The sequence below is a fragment of the Panthera tigris genome, chromosome D4, assembly GCF_018350195.1.
Source record: "Panthera tigris isolate Pti1 chromosome D4, P.tigris_Pti1_mat1.1, whole genome shotgun sequence".
Taxonomy (NCBI): Eukaryota; Metazoa; Chordata; class Mammalia; order Carnivora; family Felidae; genus Panthera; species Panthera tigris.
The window spans coordinates 48,872,350-48,888,152 of NC_056672.1; the positions used below are offsets into that span (position 1 = coordinate 48,872,350).

At 36.2% G+C, this 15,803-nt stretch overlaps 1 long non-coding RNA gene across 2 annotated transcripts in view; it reads left to right on the plus strand.

The window, feature by feature from the left end:
• Nucleotides 1-3,609: 3,609 nt before the first annotated feature.
• The window catches only part of LOC122233114, a 31,117-nt gene continuing 18,923 nt past the window's right edge, over nucleotides 3,610-15,803 (plus strand). Inside the window, exons 1-2 of one of the 2 annotated variants that reach the window (XR_006210575.1) lie at nucleotides 3,610-3,704; nucleotides 3,940-4,139. This is a non-coding gene — a long non-coding RNA (uncharacterized LOC122233114). Of the gene's footprint in view, nucleotides 3,705-3,939; nucleotides 4,140-11,872; nucleotides 11,972-15,803 lie in introns of those variants that run through there. The other variant, XR_006210576.1, reaches the window with a different exon arrangement.

Here is a 15,803-nt window from a genome sequence, read left to right on the forward strand (position 1 = left end):
TAAGCTAAATTAAAAATACCCCGGGTCCGTAATTTTTAAAAATGCATCAAACAGTTCCTCAGTTAGTACCATCTACTCTTCCAACAAACCCTCAATTTCCATTTGATCAGGGAAACCTTCCCTGAAGTTGATTAAACTGAATTCAATCCTTACATGTTCCTGGTGCTCCATATACCTGATACCACCTCCTTTACTAGTTATCATGTTAAAAATTCTTTGTATGGTTTGTTCTTTCCTTGTTGGTCTTTCTAACATATAACATGAGAATCTCTCTTTTTCTTCAGTGTTTTTCTCCAGTATGTCTACAGAGTTTAGCCCTCAAAAAATATAATGGATGTTTATGAAAGATAGAATGAAGTACTATATTATTAATTATCCCTAAATTAGTTTATAAGTTCAAACAAGTATCAGCCAATGAACAGCACAGGCAACCTTCATGCGAGACACTCATTATGCAATGAAAACAGAATTAACAGAAGATAAAGGTAGGTTACTCAAACGCATGTGTACACAAATGTTTGTTTCTGTGATTAGTGAATTACCAAGTTGATTTCCAAATTATATTATTTAATCGATGAATACATAAAGACAGTGCGGTAAAGAAGAAATTGTGATAGTATTTAATTAATCTCTAAAAGTAAATAAGAAAATATAGAGTTATTAAGTCATTTAAATGTAAAATGGAATACCAAATGTAGGGTAATAATGTTTTTAATTATGCATATAGAAAAAAACATGCCTGGGATACTTTATTAAGGAAAATGTTCTTTGTAAGAACTGAGAGACTAGTTGTATCGTTTCCAATATCTCCGGAGGAGACTATGCAGAGGGTAAAACTAATGAATGGAAAAAATTCTTATGAAACATAGACAAAAACAAGATCTAATATGTAAGTTGAATGTTTCCTCATAAGAGCAGAGAACAAAGAAGTGGAGGACAAAATGGAGAAGAGATAACAGGGGGGAGAAACAAAAATAACTAGCTAAGAAAAATAAAGGAGAAGAATAATCATGGAAAGAAGGAGAAAGGAAATCTTAAACTCTGAGGAAAGGGAAAAACGTCCATGATACAAGGAGCATAAATTTGTCCTAGAAGGGAGAAAAAGATCAGGGGAAAAAAAGATGAAGGAAAGCTAAGGATAAATGCAATGACAATAGAGAAGTGATAATCAAGAGGGAGAGTCACCGAATGGCACAGATGGTAGAATGGATAGAAGAAAATCAGAGTATAGGATGGGAGATAAATACACAGAGAAGACAGCATAAGAGGGAGAAAGACAGAGTGAGCAGGTCCAGAGAGAACTCTTAAACCACTCAAAATGATCATCTCCCTTTTAGAACTACTTTTACATATTAAGTATATATTAGTGCTGATTCCCCTTACATTGAGTCATTTATTCAACATGTAGAGTAGATCAATAAATGAATGTAAGGAATGATTAAATGTGTGTGTGTGTGTGTGTGTGTGTGTGTGCCTGTGTGTGCACGTGTGGTGCTGCCTTTCTAACTCTGTTAGGGGAACTCCTTGTACAGCCCACCTCACAGGGTGGGGAAGTGAGGAGTCAGGAGGAAGGGTGTTTTGAAATCTAAGGCTCACGACTGTGAAATAGTAACTGCAGGGAACAAGAGCACACCTGTGCCAGTCCTACCTAAAAATGAAAAATGAGAAGATGGTTGTCTTTTCCTCCTTTGTCATCCTGCACAAGAGGAAAAACCTCTCAAAAGCTGGTGGGGTTTCAGCATCTGGTGCTAAGCTCAAGTCTCCTATGTGTGCTTCACAAATCAACATTCTCTCCAGCTGGGTGTCCGGGACCTTTCCTGAATCAATGTTTCATTTTTATCAGTGAGAGGTAAACACCATTTGGAGGGGTGTTTGTATGTGTTCTCAAAATGGTTTTATGCCTCCCTGTCTGCTTTCTACCGGCAGGCCCCACATGCTCTGTGCTGCACAGCAACCTGGACTTCTAAATAAAAATAAAATACTGAGTACTGTTTCCACATGCACAGAAGTCCATGTTCATGTGCTATTATCTTTGTCTTCCTTCTGCAATCTTTCTATTTTCCAATCCATTTTCGCCGACTTTTTAATTTGGTCTTCAGTAATATGCAGCGATCTCATCAGAAGATACATTTAGCACAATGGCTAAATTACTGGGTTGGAATTTCATTTTCTTTGGCATTTTAAGATACTATAAGTAAACTGATAGTAAATGCTTTGGAGACGATAGACCTCCTTTATCAGTGTTGAGCTCACCACTCAGTGTTAAATTATTTCTTGAAATGGTTAGTTGGTGAGAATAATATTGAGAAGAGAAACACTAAATGTGTTTGACTAAGCTAAGAACTCTAGCATATATTTTAAATTAGTATTTTCAGTATTATCACCCTTAATTCAGTCCTATCACAAATATACTGTGTGATGGCACATTTTTCAAATAAATAGGGACCAGAGCAGTGGAATTAGCTGACACTAACTAAATAGCTATTTTATGGATTTTTTTTTTTCTGTTTAAATGAGCTCCTAAGAATAAATGTAGAAGATGCTTTGGAAATGGACTGGCATGATTCAGAAATCTCTATTTACACATCTTGGAGACAAATTCTTGGTTTAAACCCCTCCCCACCGTGTGCAGAATGAGGGTGAAATATCAGAGACAGAAGGGCAGCAGCGCTTGAGGATGGCACCCAGTCAAGGGCAGGTCTTTGAAGCCTCAAGGTCCACACTACGATAGCCCTTGCTTTTTATTCTGCTTCTGCTCCTACATGAAAGTGGGAATAGTCCCTGAAGCCAATTTCAGTCTCACGGTTTAGAGCTTGGTACTTCACATGCTTCTTTGAGATGTGTGATCTTTTTCCATCATCTCTAAGATCTCCCACATGTCTGACCTTTCACTCTTGTGATCTCCCAATATTCTTTTATAGAAGATTGCTGTTGACTTATGACCCACCCTTTCTTCTGGTGAAGCAGAACACCAGTGTTGGTCTTTCCATTGGCAAAGCATACATACAGGTGTGAGTCAATATCAAGAATGAAACATTAATATACGTAAGAATATTAGAGAAAATATAAACAAAAAGCTACCATATAAATATGCAGTAGCATTCAAAAAAAGGCAAAATTCCATCCACTCTCTAGCACATAAATATGGTTTACGTTGTCTGCACATATTTAGCCAATTCAAAGTTATACACATCAACACAAATAATATATATACAAATGAATCACTCAGTTGGGCATACTGCCATAGAGATGTGATGTAATGGGTTATAAAGGATAAGAAGTTGTTCCCTTAGGAACTAGCTCAGTTTTCATCCTGCTGCATATCTTTTTAGTGGAGTTAGTGAATCTCTTCATGCAAGAAACATCCACTAAGAAGGATGATGGATGATATTTAGTTCCCATTAGAGTAAGTTGCTTTGGCCTCAAGTAAAAGAACTGAGAAGAACAGGAAACAACCTGGTATGTCATATTCAGAAGCCCAAGCACATTTATTGTGACATTTGATGATAGTAATGCGCCTTGGTACCATATTATTTGGTGTGTCATTCTTAGATCTTATGTTACCATAACAACAGAATGTGAGTGTGTGTGTGTGTAGTAGAAAGACGATCCATTTTCTTCCAGTCAATTTTTTACTTTGATCTAAAGAACTTGCTTCTTTTCTTTGAAGTTGTTCACAATAGAGCATGATAGAAGGAACACAGGTAATAATTACAGAAACTTCAATAGGAAAAAAAAAACATGTTTTAAATGAAAGTTTTAAGCCCCTTGCCTTATGTCCCAGGACTGTTAAAGATGATTGAAGTGATTCCTGCCAGTATCTATCATAATGCCCTTTTCCCCTTATCAGAGACCAGCCAAAGGTACAAAGGTTATGCCTTTCTTGATTAATCTATGTGACAGGGTCAAACTGACTGTTGTTTCTGTTTTTTTCTACAGAGTGCCAGAGGCAGGAAACTACTATGCTTCACTAGTGACTCATAAGAAAACTTAATAGAAGGTCTCTAATGCCCACCGGCCCTACAGTTCCTGATTGATGCAGTCCCAAACTCAGCAGGCTCCCCTCATTGAACCTAGCATGTCAGAGGCATGGGAGAGAAGGTGGGGGAAGGAACACTTGTACTCTGGTAGAAAGAAAGGTGGGTCTGATATATTTTGCTCTTGGTAATTTTATCCATATTTATGAAGACAACATTCTGTTATCATTGTTATGTATCCAGTGAGAACATTTATGTGGGCGTTTTATAATCTTGCTGGTTTAAACATATAGTTAATAGAGTTGGACGTCCCTGTGGGATCCTCAGTTTCCGAGGCTGTAAAGTAGATTTAATAACATATATCTCATAGTTCTTTGGGGAATATGACATTAAATAATTTTGCAAATATTTGAAAGGCTACCTAGAAAAACTTTAAGAGCGTAATCAAGGGTGATTACTATAATTATATGTATATATGTGAAACACTCTTGAAAGGTGCTGTTAGGACTATTGCTGACTTGATGACACATGCTATTCACCCCTGGAAGTCATTGCTCCCCATTTCAATACAGTGTAGAAACGTTCATCATGTTTGCACTTGGAAACTCATGCTGTCACCCAGGACCAAAACCAATACAACTAGCTGAGAGGCACTATGCTAGGTATATAACAGTGGGCAGCATTTAACTGTCATGTTGATGTTGGGGAGTACTTACTGTAAAATCATTCTTTTATATACTTTGCAACGTAAAAGAAACTTTACACATATTCACAAATATTTTCAGGGTCGAATATGTACTCACACTTAATATTTGGTTTGTGTATTTTATCACAGTGTTTCCCAAATCTAGCTGTGCATGAGAATCACCATAGAGAATATTGAAAATATAGATTCATGGGCAAACCAACACTGGTGTTCTGATTCTGTAGGAAAAGATGGGGAGCCCAAAGTTGCATTCAGACTATTTCTAAGACTGTTCTGATACCCAATCAGATTTGGGAATTAGAGTTCCATAGGAGTTGCAATATGGAAACTTAATATAACTTTGTAGTAAAAAACACAGGACCCCTTTGTACTTTATTTTTCTATCTTCTCATATAGTATGTACATGTCTCTAAGAGAAAGATAATATGGCACCCATATGACAAAATACAATTGTAAGATATGCCAGAAAAATTGCTGATGTGAGAGAAAAAGACTGTGTCATGCTTTACAAAGTTATCATTAGCTCATCCATGTAGGAAGCACTAAATTTGATTTTTGCAAAATTTTCTTTTCCTTGGACCTTAATTATTGAAGTATCTTCAGTACATGCTGTCTTCAGATTTATCTCAGCAAAAAGCAAGGGTTCTAGTCCATCAGTGTAGCCTGTTTTTGTGTTTCCATTTATGGATTGGTCATCATTATAATGTTAAGGAATTAATGAGATATGAAGAATGAAAGTATTATGGAGTTTTAAATCATTTAAAGTCTTTCAGTATTATTACATCAGAGAAAATTACATTACAGAGAAAAGTAAAATCCATGATGAAAATGAGAATTATAACCTCAGCTAAACTAATTTAACTATGGTTTTTAAATATCTGTTGGATCAACTCATTAGTTCTCCCTGTTCACTGTAGTCTTAAGAGGTGACTGACCCAACTTTATAGTGCTCTGAGTAACCCCTCAGATACAGCTGACATGACCGCAGAATATATGGAATTATTTCTCATGCATATAATGTGGTCCTGTGTATTAAATCTGGGTAGGTGATGACATCCTCTCTTAAAGTATCCCTCTTTTAAATATGAGCTCCCATGGATTTTTTTATTTTTTCCCCTCAGTTATGATTTACTGTCTAAATCCTACCTAAACTGGTAGAGGCACCAACTAACAGCAGTGCTATGAGGGCTCAAACAGCATCTATGGTTCTTGGAGTCACGGGAGCCTACTTTGTTCAGCCCGCATATAGCAAATGGCCCATGAAGCTGCTTGAAAACATTGTTTCCCTGCTTCCAAGAGTGAAACCTATGTGCTAATCTTTTTAGCTATCCTCCCAAGACACCTGTATCTTTTCATGCATTCTAGCATTTTTCAGGGCATGCCCTTTATTCTTCTTTGAATTGTTCCAGTTAAAACTCTGTTTATTTTTTCAAATTTTATCATTTACAGCTTTAAAAGAAAAGATCATAAGCTCCCTGTAAAAATAAATATACCATAGTTATCCTCCATTTTATCACAGTAACTATGAGACAGGGAAATAGAGAATGTACAAAAATAATACAACACGGAATTAGGATTAGATTTCACTCTGTCAATCAGGGGTGACTTTGGGCCAGTTTCTTTATCAATCTAAGCCATTTCCCTATATGAAAAGGGGCATAAAGATGCGTACCCTCTACTTGATAACATTACTGTTACTTTAACATAAGGTTACTAATTTGAAGAGGTTTGGAATCATGAATTATTATATAAGAAAAATAATAGTATTAAAATAAGTCACTTATGGACCAACATCTCAGGTTTTATAGAGTAGAAGAGTAAACAGGCTTGTACAGACAGCAGACTGTGGCCAGAAATCAGTGCTAAGATTTATATATGTCTTTTGTGAAATATGGTTAATAATGCCTGTTAGGAGTGTTGTAAAGATGAAGGAGATAAAGTTTATCTCTGGACCGCATTTGCCTCCCAACTTCCACTTTCTTAAACTCATTCTGCCTTCCAAATCCATCCAGCTCAAGAATTGGAAACTGTACATATAAAAGTTTCACAAAAACAAACAACAATCAAAACTTCTTTCCTCTGGTTTCCCATAGGTGCTAGATAGTTCCATCATGAAATGTATCTTACAATGATCGTTATCTGTTCATTGTCTCCTATGTTATACCATAAACTCCTTGAAATGTAGGACAATTGATTTCATTAACTATATTCCCCACATTTGACAAATGTCAGCTACCACTCAATAAACATTTGTGGAATTAAAGTAAGTAGATCAGTAATGGGCATTCAATTGATACTAGATATATAAATATTCTATTCTAATTCTCATGTTAAAATTCAACACTTCCTTTATCATTCAGAAATAGTTTTAAAAATACCATAACAGTGGTATTATTATATCGAATGTTATTATGTGAGATAGTTTACTCAGCGGAAGTGCTTTTCTGTAATAAACTGAATATTACAATCAAATTTAATTTTAAAAAAAATCCTGCCACGTCTTGAAAATTATAATGCTATCTCTTCTTAAGATGCTTGTCCTCATGAAGCATCCATATCCTCATGAAGATGTTGTTGGTGCTATGTAAGTTCCAAACCACCTAAAAGTCCCACCCAAGTGATTAATACATCTTTCTATACAGTAGTCATAGAATCCAGTGAGTGTGTTTACATACAATGGAATTGTAGCTTGAATGGATTAAAGGAAATGAACTTTAATGCTTCCCAGAAATTCATAGCTTCACAATAGCAAGAAAGGTTAAAATGGGTAAGTTTCTCCCACTGCTTTCACTTTTTTTGTTCTCTTAACAAAAAAACAAAAACAAAAACAAAAACAAAACAAAACAAAACAAAACAAAACAAAACAAAACACAACTCAGTCTACAGGGAGAAGCAGTATTTGGAGCTCCCACGGAGTACGGTGCCTAGCAGTCTTTCAGTCTTACTGAATTTCTGAACGTATACACAATGCACTGCGAAAGCACCATCGTCTTCCTTTACCATTTTCTTGGTTCTTCCTTTTCACTCCCCTCAAAAGCATATAGAAGCAGATATCAGGGATAGAAGAAGGTAATGATCAGAATTGGTAACTGGGATGGGAAGTTCTGCCTCTGATCCTAAGAACTGCTATTTTCCCCCAGATAAACATTACCCACGTAAGACACGGTGAGAGCCACAGATCCAGGGATGGACGATCCTTTTGAGGACAATAGAGAGAGAATTTGTATAAGTTTCCTGAGTGGGAAACCTTCCAGATGGCAGCCCTGAAAGTTAGTTTTTCCTGCTCAAAACACAGAGCTTCCTCAAGAGGAAGATAACACTTCCTTTCATTGGAGAAAGTAAGAGTTTTCAACAGACTTATTCTAGAATTGGGAAACAAAACAAGTGCAAGAAATTTTTTTTACATGACACAGTCAATAGAAGTCCCATTGCTTTTAGGTTTGGGCAAAAGTCTCTTGCACTGGAATATAACACATATAGTACATTCAAGGACTCCACTAATTACAGTCAATAGCACAGGACTCAAAGAAAAGCCAATGCAGGCCAGTATAGGAAACAAAGTAGAAGCAATCAAAGAGAACAAAGAAGTGACCCAATTCAGCCCCCAGTCTTCTCATTGGAGTTGATACTCATCTCTAATCACGAAAATTACTGATCAATATTCATATTTGAATATAGTAAATACTTGATTGCGTACATATTGAAGTTAATCAGTGACTGCATTTGTTTACCCATTTTTAAACTGAGTTTTTTTTCAGTCCACTTATCTGATTGAAAAGTTGAGATTAAAAACAAACAAAAGCCTCACAGGCTCAAGTGTAACATCGACAGGAGATCTTCCCTACAACTCCGTATAACTGAATACTAATCAGTAATAAAACAGAACAAACTACAGTTACATAGAACAAAAAGGAGAAGGTTGAGTAAAAAGAATCCAAACACAGGTATATAGTATAATATTTCATTTATATTAAGTTCCAAACCAACTAATCTCTAGTGATACAACGATACACTAAGGATAATGATCATCACTGGGGGTATGACTGAAGGAGGTTAGGGAGCAGGACACCTCTAGATGCTGGTAATATCATTTACCAGACTGGGTGCTGGTTACAAGGAAGAATAACTGGGAAATTTCACACAGCTATATGGCTTGTTCATGTTTTTGGTTATATATGTCATTCTTCCTTTGAAAAAGTTTAAAATAAACACACCAGTCACAAATATGGGTACCTAGAAGAAATACATGACACAATAATTTTCTGGTCAACCACTCTTACATATTACATCCCAACCAGCATCTCTAAGTATCTTCATACTTTGGCTCATTTGTTCTCCCAACCTGGATCACCAACCTTGACCTTCCTGGGGGGAACCCAATTCAATCCATCAAACCCATTGTGAGTGACCAACTGGTCTCTCTCTAAACTTTGGAGTTCCTCTTCTAAACATCTTTGAACAACTCTAAAGGAGCTTTTTGTTTGTTTGTTTGTTTTTGTATTTTGCTGCCTATTACAGTTTGTGTGCTTGTTCTCATCTTTCTTTTAAACCTTAAGCTTCCTTGAATTAGGAGCTAAGTTTTAGCCATCTTTGTGTTTCCCCCTGAAGTACCTGACATAGTTCTTGGCCTATAATAGATGCTATGTTCTGTAAATATTTGTAGAATTGAATTGTTAGTCATAGTCCATTTTTAACTATAATATCTTTATATTCCACACAGCCTTCTAGGTCATCTTTGCAGTTCTTCAGAAGGTAATGATCTTTTCATCTATGGTCAAGGACAAGATTACTTTTGGCACTTCATCACAATATAACTGATAGGAGCAAACTTTGATTGTTTAATATTTCAATCTGTCAGGATCTATCTAAAAGAAGGGAAAGTGTCCCTTTCTTATGGGAGCAGATGTTTCAGGGAGACTAAATTGATGTTTTATGCTTTTCTCTCATTTTTTTTTCCCTTCTGATTGCTATTTTTCTTTCTTGGAGCTGGAAATAAAAGGATTAGGAGCTAGTTCTAAGACTAGAAGGTGAAATCAAGGTGTATTCTCTGTGTTATTACACAAAATTGAGAAGGTGTAACCCATTTTCAAGTTAAAAGGAGCTCTATCTACACTGGCTGATGAGCTAACATACAATACTATTCACTTCCGGTCTGCATAGATAGAAACCAGCTTTGTCTCTTGGTCAAAGTGATTACCAACATTTCTTTTCTTTTCTTTTCTTTTCTTTTCTTTTCTTTTCTTTTCTTTTCTTTTCTTTTCTCTTCTCTTCTCTTCTCTTCTCTTCTCCTTCCTTCCTTCCTTCCTTCCTTCCTTCCTTCCTTCCTTCCTTTTTAATCTCAGGGGAGTTCATTCCCTCTGCATTTGCCTCTTGTACATTTACAGTCACTCAAGTCATGCAGAGCTTTTTACATAACCTTCCCACCTGCCACTTGTTTGGCACCTTAAGCTGCTTAAAACAGTGAACCAGCTGTGAACAGGTCCTGAGGAGAAGCTTCCAGATTGCTGCAGTTTAAGTTCTGATTGCTTTCTTCCTGGCTATGACGGTATTTTTCCCCAACACTGAAATATCATTATTCTCTTGATACAAGTTTTGCTTACTGCTTGTGACCCTGTTGCCTAAGGCTTTAAGAAATTAGTCTTCTTTAAATAATCCAAGGAAAAGAAAAGATCATCCAAGAGAAGGCACAGTTGCCAACTCAGTCCCTCTCATAGCTTGAAGCTACGCCAATTAGACAGGCTTTTCGGTGGTTACAGATCTTCATCTACCATGTTGGATGAAGGAAAAAAAATGCCATTTCTCCATTTTACTCTCACAGATTTCCATACACTTGCTCTCATTCTTCAAATATGCATTATAGAAAGCTCCACAAAAAATAACATTTATTTAAGATTAAGCCTGAGTAATTGCAAAAACTGATGTACCAATCATCTTGCGAAAGAATGTTTTAGTGTAACATAACAGTACATTATAACTAGAAGATAAAAGAGGGTCAGGGAAACAGGATTTCATTATAACAGCAGATAAATATTTTTCATTAAACATTAAAAACAACATCTGTTACCCTCCCTTTAACAGTGTGAAGATTTCACTTTATTAAGTTTGGGGTGGTTAATGGCTTTAAAAGTAATCTGCAATTTAAACCTGTCTCTCTCTAGTGGCTAGTTCATGACTAAGTCTTCAGCGTCAGCTCTCAATTATGTTCAATTATATTAATTTCATTAACGGTCTCTTTCAAGAAAAAGTGACAAAATGGTACATCATTCTTTTGAATTGTGATGCTAAGAAATGTGTTTTCTTGAAATATTTATGGCTTTTCTCAGTGTTTCCCTTTTCTAGATTATCTGCCTTTTTTTCCCGAGAAAAGGATAACTGAAGACTCAAGAATAACTGATTGGTAGAAGAATCTCTCCTTTTCTCCTATATTTTTATTCTTCAATTTGCCAGCCAATGGTAGTCATTACACTTCTTGTCATGATGACTTCATTCAGAGGCCAAGCTTAGGCGAAATTGTTTTAGTAAATGCAGATGAAGACAGAAGATTTCAGTCTCGAAATCAGTAAACTTGAGAATGACTTTTGCTGCAATAGACCCTCTGGATGGATGAGATGATGAGAATTCAGGGGCCTCTAGAGCCACAATGTTTGCCCGTATTAGCTCAGTCTTCTTGGTGGGTTTCAGCTTCAGTTTATTGCTGCTCAATGAAACTATGTTCTCAACTCCAACATGATTGACTGACACTCATGGTATTTCCAACTCCCCAAAGGATGAAAACTGTCTTTCATTTCTTCAACCAATATATACCTGAAGTCAATAGAAGGCTGATGCCAGTCCAATTCAGGCCATGGTCATCATGGTCCAGAGTACCACATGGTACCATTGATAACCCCACCTTAGTAGTCAACCTCTTGTCTCTTCTGGCTTCACCAAGTCTTGGTGTCCTCTTTTTACCCACTGATATATGTCAGTGAAGTCCCAGCAGGTTGGAAGTCTGCTAAAAGTATATTGGTAATTTAAAATTCTTATATACATATATTGAAATTACATCCTCTCTTTGTCCCTTACTCCATTTGTAAGAGACACCAAATTTTCTTTAGAATTTTGGGAACATGATTACACATTTAAAGGAAAGAAAAAGGGAGGAGGAAGAAGAGGAGGAAGAGGCAGAGAAGGAAGAGGAGGAAGAAAAGAACATTTTGTTTTAAGTGTGATATTGTTTAATTTTCTCCTTGGGGACTATTATAAAAAAAAATAGCTGAACTGAACAGATGTTTTCAAACACAACTCCGTGAGTACATTTTTAACAAAAGTATATTTGTACTTCCCTTCAATACCTCTATAAGATATTAATATGAATTCTTCTATTAAACTCTCCTCTAGGGGTGCCCAGGTGGCTCAGTCAGTTAAGCTTTCTGACTTCAGCTCAGGTTACGATCTCATGGTTCCTGAGTCTGTGCTGACAGCTCAAGAGCCTGGAGCCTGCTTCATATTCTGTGTCTCCCTCTCTCTCTTCCCCTCCCCCGCTTGCACGCACTCTCTCTCTCAAAAATAAATACACATTAAAAAAATTAAAAAAAAAATTTAAAAAGAATTCTCCTCTAAAGACAGAGGGGGAATTGGTGAAGTCCTGTAAATAGAAGAGACAATCTAAAATAATCTCAGTATTTCTTTGATATCTCATATTTTTTGGATAAAATCATGGGCATTTTGTACTTTATAACATAGGTGTTTATTACCTTATAATATAAAAAATGTCCTCAAATTTTGAAGACATTTTATGTCCCAGGGGGAAAAAAAATTAAAACCTCATGGTCATCCCCCTATTCTGAGTACTCCAAGCACACCTTTACACAGGCCTAGTTTACGATTACAGGTTCTGAGGAGTAATGTTGAATTGTTGAATCATTATATTATACACATGAAACTAACATAATACCCTATGTTAATTATACTTTAGTGAAAAACCACTTTATTGGGGTATAACTGAAGACAACAAGCCGCACATAAAGTTCAAAATTTTATATATTTTAATATTATGTCAACACCCATTAACCTATCATCACAATCTAGATAATAAATATATCCATCATTTCCAAGTTTTCATATCCACATTTGTAAACTACTTCCTTCCACTAGAACCTGTTCTACCCCCATTCCTATGTAGTCATTGATCAGCTTTCTGTCATTATAGATGAGAATTTAATTTTCTTGAGTTTTACATAAACGGAATTATATACACTTTTATATGTATCAGGCTTCTTTCATATAGCATAATTGTTTTGAGAGTGACCCTTGCTGTAGCATATATCAACAGTTCCTTATTTTTTATTGTCAGTAGTCCTGCACTCTATAGATAGAAGGGTATTTGTATTTATTTATCTACTCACTAATTGATGGGATTTTGCACTGTTTATAGTTTATGACTATTACTATAGTTCTCCTTTATACATGGTTTTGCTTTGCACAGTTTCAGTTACCCTCAGTCAACTGTAGTCTGGAAATAGGTGATCCTCCTTCTGACATAGGGTCAAAAGGTCAATAGTAGCCTAATGCTGCATCACAATACCTACATAATTTACCTCACTTCATCTCATCGCTTAGACATTTTATCATCTCATACCATCTCAAGAAGAAGAGTAAATATAATAAGATATTGAGAGGGAGAGAGAGTACATTCACATAACTTTTATTATGGTATACTGTTATGAAATACTCTATTTTATAATTGTTGTTCATCTCTAAATGTGCCTAATTTATAAGCTAAACTTTATCATAAGTATGCTTGAATAAGAGTATGTTTTTTAACATAATATATATAGAGTTTAGTATGATCCATGGTTTCAGGTATTCACTGGGGGTCTTCAAACGCATGCCCTGTGGATGGGGGCTACTGTATAAATAAACCTTCCAGAACATACCAAATCTTGTTATAACATACACTTTCAGTTATGTTGGGTAAACAATTAAATAATTAGGAATAGAATGACTGGGTCATATGATAGGTGACCACTTTTTAATAAGTTGGAATACTGTGTTCAAAGTGCTCATATCATTTCACATTCCCACGAGAAGCGTATGAGAGTTCCAATTCCTCCACATCCTTGAAGTTAAATTATTGGCCTGAGTTCCCCTCTGGGGGCTCTGGGTACAAAATCTTCTTCCAAAATCATTCTTTTTGTTGGCAGAATTTAGTTCCTTGTGGTTTTAGGACTGAGTTCTCATTTATTTGCTGGACGTCAGCCAGGGAACTCTTTCAGCTCCTAGAGGCTCCCTGTATTCCATGCACATGGCGGCTCCATCTTTAAGCCAGCAGTGATTGGTTAGATCTTGTGCTTCAAATCTCTAACTTTCTCTTCTGCAGCTCGAAAAAGCTCTCTTTCAAAAAACTCATGTGATTAGGTCAAGGACCACCTGAGTAATCACCTCATTTTTAAGGTTAATTATGTCTTATAAACTAATCAAAAGAATAAAATCCACCATATCCATTTCCCCAAGGCTTATTTAGAGTGGGCTCAGCAGGTGTTGGGAAATCTTGGAACTATGCTAGAATTCTGTCTACGGCATTATTCAAGTATGTTCTGCTCTCTTTCATTTACGTGGGGGATCCTATTTTATACATATTAGGCCTGTGACATTGTCCTACAGCCACTCATGTCTGTTCATTTTTTTCTGTCTATTTTCTGTGTTTTTCAATTATCTTTAGTGCTTCAGCTTCAAATTTACTATTCTTCCCTTCTACCATGTAGAGTCTTCTGTTAATTCCACCCCATGTATATCTCACACATTGTAATTTCATTTCTACAAGTTTGGGTTTTTAAGGATCTTCTATATCTCTAATTTTTGGAATACATGAGATACAATTATAGTACTGTTTTAAAGCCTTGTCTACCAATTCTAACACCTGTCAAAGTTCTGAGTTGGTTTTGACTGATTATTTCCATCATTATGTTTTCTATTTTCCTGCTACTTGTAACCCTGGTCATTTTTATTGGATGCCAGGCATTACAAACTTTACTTTATTGGGCCTGGATATTTTATACTTTCAGGCATACTCTTCAGCTTTTTCTTTTTTGTCTGGGATGTATTTAAGTTACTTTAAAAAATGGAAGACCCTATTGGGGCTTGCTTTTAAGATATGTTAGGCAAGATCAGAGTAACACTCACTCTAGAACCAGAGGGGTGAGTTCAATTTTGGATGTGTTAAGTTTAAGGTGCTTATTAGGCATTCTAATGGAGATAGAATGGAGATAGATTGGCTGCCAGGTATCAAGGAATGTGCAGAAGTTTCTAGAAGAAGAATAGAGAAAGGATGTATCACCTGAGGGGAGAAGGCTTTGAAAAAGCACTGGAATATAAAAGGCATTCAAACTGGTCCTTTACTATTTAACCTGTTTTGAGAGTTTTATATTATCTTGACCACTTGAAAGAGCCACTCTGAGGGCTACCAAGTACTACCTCCTGATTAGGAAATTCAGGTGAAAATCCTTTTCTTCTGGGGCACCTGGGTGGCTCAGTTGGTTGGATGTCCTACTTCAGCTCAGGTCATGATCTCATATTTTGAGGTTTTGAGCCCTGTGTAGGGCTCTGTGCTGATGGCTCAGAGCCTGGAGCTTGCTTCGGATTCTGTGTCTCCCTCTCTCTTGACCTCTACCCTACTCGCACTTTGTCTCTGTCTGTCTCTCAAAAATAAATAAAACATTAACAAAAATAAAAGGAGAAAAAAATCCTTTTACTCCTACAAATGTTATCCAAGGTAGATAGAAAAAGTCAAACCACCACATGATGAAACCTCAACTTTTAGAAATGTTTTATAATGTTGAGGTGTGTCAATTAATCATTATTCAATTCCCAATCCTATATTCATCATTTTGAGACTAGGGACCAATCAGAAATGCAATGTTCCAGATATCTTTACTGTTTTAACACTTGCTACAAGATGTCCAGACAGTGCCTGACACATGACAAGTGTTCAAGGGATATTAGCAAATATAATTTGTATTATTTCTAAAGCACTTTCCACTCTCTTTCTTGGTGCATTCTGGAGTACCACAGGGGCGCTATGATTCATAGCTAGTACTCTAAGTAATCTTACTATTAGGCATATGCACATAAAAGGTAGA